Source organism: Nycticebus coucang, chromosome 18 (assembly GCF_027406575.1).
Source record: "Nycticebus coucang isolate mNycCou1 chromosome 18, mNycCou1.pri, whole genome shotgun sequence".
Taxonomy (NCBI): domain Eukaryota; kingdom Metazoa; phylum Chordata; class Mammalia; order Primates; family Lorisidae; genus Nycticebus; species Nycticebus coucang.
The window spans coordinates 18,478,668-18,485,147 of NC_069797.1; positions in this window are offsets into that span (position 1 = coordinate 18,478,668).

Consider the following 6,480-nt stretch of genomic DNA (forward strand, 5'->3'; position numbering starts at 1 on the left):
TAGAAAGGTGAACTACTTCGATCTCCACGCACCTGCCCATCGCTGTCACCCTCCCTAGCCCCTTTCACACTCGACTCCGCCTCGGAGCGAGCCCAGGTTGGCCACCTGCGCGGCCACAGCCGGGTGCCCCCGGCCTCCCGGTCTCGGTCGCCTGCCCCGCAGGCTCCACACAGGACACCACGTCGCAGCCCATTCTTCCTCCAAACTCCATAAGCTTCCTCCCCGCCATTCCCGACTGGCCCGTGGGCGGCCCAGAGCAGAGAACTGGCGGCTGGAACCCGTCGCGACGTGGCCGGGCCTACGGCGCCCCGCGCCCAGCCGAAAAGCTGTCTCCGCACCGGGGAGCCCTGGGACGAGCAGAACCTCGGCGGCTGGGGCTGCGAGGGTTGGGGTCTACTCACCCGGAGCCGGTAGAGCGCGGGAGCCGCAGCCCAACCAGCTCGCGGTTCCACGCCGGGGCGTGCGACGGAGAAAGCGAAGCACTCCGCCCAGCCGCAGCCGCCATCTGGACTCCACCCCTCTCCGCCCCCAGCGCCGGCAGAAGCCAATCCGGCGTCGGCTCCGCCCCCTTCCGGGGGTGGAAACCTACCTCGGCCGCGGGTCCGGCGCCGGCTCCGCCCCTTCCGGGGGTGGAAACCGACCTTGGCCGCGGGTCAGGCGCGCTGGTACAGTGGCCGCGTTCCTGGGCGGCGCCGCCCTGTCCCCTCACGTCTTCCCTCTGCCAGGCGGCGGCACTCCACTCTGATGCATTTGTCACATTGAAGAAGTAAACCCAATTGATTGATTAGAAAATAATTTTGTAGGTATTTTAGAGTTCACCTCCACTCAATTTTCAGTGAAAGTTTAAAATAGGTCTTTCTTGAGACAATACAGAGAAGGTCAAATGAGAAAACGAATTTTGACCATGATACCGAAATTATTGGCATAATTGCACAGTTGTATAAATGAAGTAATTGAACTGTACACATACGATGGGTGGTTTTCATAGTATGTCAAATTATACCTCAGTAATTACAGCTGTTTTTAAAATTTGCCCGTGACTTCTTTTCCCATTTGGTTGTGTGTGGTTCCAATTCTTTTTCGATACAGATCTTTTATAGAAATCACATTTTGCCTTGATTGCACTAATGTACACAGCTATGATTTAACAATAAAAAAAGAAATCACATTTTGTAAAATTATATATATTTCTCACTTAACATTAATTTTTCATTTATTTAGCAAGTATTTATTAAACATTTATCTGCTAGACTTTACTGTGATCTAGGGATACAACAGGAAGAACAAGCTAGGTGAGGACTGTGTTGTCATATTTACGCTAAGAGCTAAATATACAGCCTTTTAAATGATTTCATCGAGATAAACCGTAGACTTCCTTTATTGTGTATGTATTTCAGGGTTTCTAAAAAATACTTCATTACAGGCCAGGCGCAGTGGCTCACGCCTGTAACACTCTGGGAGGCTGAGAAGGGCAGATTGCTTGAGCTTACTAGCTGGAGACCAGCCTGAGCAAGAGCGAGACCCCATCTCTAAATACTGCTAAGCATTGTGGCTGGTGCCAGTAGTCCCAGCTACCTGGGAGGCTGAGACAAGAGGTGCTTGGGCCCAAGAGTTTGAGGTTGCTGTTAGCTGTGTTGCCAGGGCACTCCACTGAGGGCAACAAAATGAGACTGTGTCTCAAAAAATAAATAAATAAATAATATTTCATTACAAATGACATCTTTATTTCATATTCATTAGGATTAATTCCTAAAATTGGCTGTTTTCAATCTTTCAGTGCAAATAATATTCCCCAAAATACTATACAATTTGTCTAACTATGTATATTATATTACCCTCTCTAAAGCACTGATTAGCATTTTTTATACTTTTCTTGATTAATATAATTATTCAAAAAGATCTTTTGCTACCAGTGGGAATAAACCATCTTTTGTACTTACTAAGAATTTGGGTCTAAGCATTCTCCCTTTGTGCTGTATTAAGGATATTAATAGCAAAGAGTTGCAAGTAATAGCCCCATTTTTCCTTTGCTTTTAATTTAATTTATATATATATTTTTAAATTTAATTTATATTTTACACTACAACTATGGGAATAAAATTACAAGCAAGTTCGTTTCAAGACCTTCAAGAGAAAACTGGATTTTATTTGTAAAATATTATAGGTGGATTGTGTCCTTTAATAAATTTCTCATTTTCAATAGGTTTATATAAATTTGAGACCAGAAACCACAATTTTATATATAGACACACACATAAACATGCAATGCACTTGGCACTTTGTGTGCGCGTGCGCGCGCGTGTGTGTGTGTGTGTGTGTGTGTGTGTGTGTCTGAGAAACAAAGTCTCACTCTATTGCCTGGGCTAGAGTGCAGTGGAGTCATCCGCTCATTGCAACTTCAAACTCCTGGGCTCAACCAGTCCTCCTATTTGTGAGCAGCTAGGACTACATGTGTGTACCGCTATGCGGGGCTAATTTTTCAATTTTTTTTGTAGCACTGAGGTCTTGAACTGGCCTCAAGTAATCCTCTCGTCCTAACCTCCTTAAGTTCTAGGACTGCAGGTATAAGCCCTAATGTCCAGGTGGACACTTAATATTTTTATTATTGTCCTTCCATTACTTACTCTAAATCCAACTAGCAATTTTAAATTGTTCTCTCCTGTACTTTAAAAAAATTACTTTTAAAATTCTCAACTCATTCAAAATGTATGTTTTAAACATTTCCCACAATCTTGACTTAACATTCCAACACATAAAACAAAAAGCTAATAATTTATAGTACAATATAATGAAAGCTGTAATGGCGTGATAGAGAAAATATAATACAATGGGCACAAAATGAAGGAAAACATTCTCTTTTCAGGGCTTCAGATTAAGGAAACCTCCAAATGGGTTTTCTTTTGAGCTGGGTTTTAAAACGGAAGCAGATAGAGAGGAAGCAGATCAAGTCATTCTAGGCAGTAACAAAGGCATAAAGGCATCAGTAAGCCTTGGACTTGTATGAATAATTCATTCTAATTAGACCTCCAGTTTAAGGGATAGGACAAAGGAAAAATAATTTTTCATTCAGCATTTTTCCAATTTATGTAACTACTGAAATACCTATTAATATACATGGATATGTGTATTCTAGATAGTAGGATGCCACTGAATTCATTTGGTAGAGGCGGAACAATCAGTTCTGTGTTTTAGAAAGCTCATTCTGGTGTCAATGTGGAGAGTGGTATGAGAGAGAAAACTTGAGTTAGGAAAATCAATTCAGCCTATCCTTTCCCCGTTAGACTGCACTGCCAGATTTCCATGTATTTCTGGTTTCTACACTGTTCCTTTAGTCAGTATGACATCTGTGTACTAATTATTGCTGCTTTTATGGCATTATTATCATCTGGTATGAACAGTCCTCTGATTGTTCTTCAGGGCATGCTTGCTGTTTTTGACCTTTTCCTTCCAAATACATTTTAGAATTAGCCTGGTCATGTTCAAGAAAAACCTTGCTGGCATTTTTACTGTAATTTCTCTGGCTCTATTGCTAAATATAAGGAGAACTGACATATTTCCAATATAAAGGTCTTTCTATCCCTGATTTTATGGTATGTCTCCTCATTTATATTGGCCTCCTTTAATGCGTGTTAATAGTTTTATTATTAAGGTCTTACATGTGTATTGAGATGGTGATATGTAATTTTGTCCTTTAATGTGTTTCTCATGGCTAGAGGTTCCATTTGCAAATATTATGGTCTCCGTTACTTTTTCGTACTTTGATATTTTTTCAGTTCTTTAAATATGAAACACTTACATCCGCTTCTAATAATTCCTATTTCTGTAGCCTGGATATCTGATTCTGCTTTTTGTTCTAGTAACTCATTTGGGCGACTTGTTTCCCTTGTATATTTTGTGATTTTTTTTTAAATGTGGCATATGTTTCTTAGAACCATATCTGCAGTAATATTTTGATGATTTACTTTTGCTTTAGCCAGGTAGTTAAGGACACTACCCTACTTCAGATCAGTCTTTAGATTGAGATTTTTCAGGTCAAAGAAGTAGTGTAAACCTAAGTAGTCCAAACCTAAGTGTATTCATTGTCTAATGCTACATATTATCTCAAAACTTAATGGCTTAAAACAATAATCATACTTTCTCATGACGTCAGAGTATGGTTGTCTCTGCCCCCAAATGTTTAGTACCTCAGTTCCAGGAGCCAAAGCCTAGGGACTAAATCACCTGAAGACTCATTTGCTTACACATCTGGCTGTTGGCTGGGGATTAGCTAGAGGTGTCAGTCAGAACATCCTCATAAAGCGCATCCATGGGGTCTGGACTTCCTTATAGCCTGGTGGCTGGGTTCCTGGGCAGGTGTCCTGAGAGAGAGCCTCTGCTGGGAGGAGCTATATTTCCTCTTAGGACATGACTTGGAAATCATGCAGTATCACTTCCGCTGTATTTTCCTCGTCAAGGCAGTCACAGGTCACGTCCAGGTTCAAGGAGAGAAACAGAATCTACCTCCTGATGAGGAGTGCCAAAGTTCTAGAAGTGCATGTAGGACTAGAAATAATGCTGTAGCTGCTTTTGGAAAATACAGTCTATAGGGCCAAGTAAAGAAAGTGTGTGGCTAACAGTTCTTAGAGGAGTGACATTTTTCTTAATTTCCCTTCTACTAGAACCAAGTCAGAGCCCCACCATCTCTGTCTAAAGTGGATTTCTTCCTAGTTCATCCACTGAGGACATTGCCTTTTAATGGTCTTGTCTTTTTATGGAGGTCTCATTTGTGCCCTTGCCTATCTCCTGCTCCTCTGAAGTCTCTCAAGTCAGGACTTTATCCCACCAATGATACGCAGATCCTTTTGAGGTACCCTAGGCTCAGCCCCATAATGCTTCTTAAGATTAATGCTTCCATAGTGTTTTTGTCCTTCAAAGATAGCCCTACTTTCCTGATAGTTCAGTCACATTCTAGAACATCTTTCCTTTTATCTCACATGTTAAGGTATCCCATGCTAAGAGAGTTTCTCCAGATATCCTATTTACCGTATTTCCTAAAACAAAACTTATCAGTTTTTAATACTGGTTTTTAATCATTAATAATTCTTAAAAGTTTCCCTTATTTAGATATATTTAGCTCTAACTCAGAAGTGTTAGCATCCTTTAAATCTATTCTTTTCAACACATCTGAGATTTCTTTTTTTTTTTTTTTTTTGTGGTTTTTGGCCGGGGCTGGGTTTGAACCCGCCACCTCCAGCATATGGGACCGGCGCCCTACTCCTTGAGCCACAGGTGCCACCCCACATCTGAGATTTCTAAAAGAAAGTCTTATTATTAATTTATTCCATCCTACTGAGAATAGATTAATAATATTTAAAATATGGGTCAGGTGTGGTGGCTGTCACCTATAATCCCACGTATTTTGGGAGGCTGAGGCAGGATTGCTTGAGGCCAGGAATTCAAGACCATCCTGGACAGTATAGTGCGACTTCACCTCTAAAAAAATTAAATTATAAATTAGCTGAGCATGGTGATATGTGCCTCAGTCTCAGCTACTCAGGAGGTTAAAGTGGGGGAATAACTCTTGAGTCCAGTTCAAGGTTACAGTGAACTATGTGATCAGGCCACTGCATTCAAGCCTGGGTAACAGAGTGAGACCATCTTTCTAAAAAAAGTAGAAACAGAAATAAAAATACGAATTATTTTTCATTAAGGGAGTTAGATAAACTTCAGAATATGACTTAAAGTTTATCTCTCTCTGGTTCTATTTAGTAACATATCTAAATACTTGTGTTTAGGTGATATGATTACCATATGACCACATCAACCAAACAATTACAGGCATCCAATGACTAACTGAATATAATGCCCAGTCATAAATATTGATGCTGATGGGTTAACTAGTAGATTAATCTTGTTAGATTTTATGCATTTCTAAATGTAAGTTTACTTAATTTTTTTTTATAATTAACCTTAGAATGTGTATGCCAGGTAACCTAATAAAAACTCCCTATTTTGAAACTAACACAGTGTATCACTGTTTATAAAATGTTTATGTCTGACTGCTTAAGTGGAAAATTTTGCAGAGCTTTTGTTTACTTAATTGAGTTGGGATTTTAAGTATAAAAATAGAGAACTAGAATAAACTATGAGAAGTGATAAAGAAAATGCAATAAAACATCAAGGAGAAGATCATGTCAGAGACCAAAGAGAAATTAAACAGTGACAAAGATTTCCTGTGAACAGTGAAAAAAATGCAAGTGTGACAAAGAGAGTGCAATAGCACTAATCTGACATAAGTACAGAGTGGGAATAGTGAACAAAATGTAATACATTTTGAAGAACTTAGTTTTGGAAATACTTATTAACTTCACTTCAATGAGCTGGGCGCTGATCGCATGCACACGTAGTTCTCAGTACGTCTGATATAAATACGTCTGTTATAGTCATAAGAAGATTCTTGGCTGTTGCCTTTGTTAATGAGACTACCAGTAAGTTACAGAT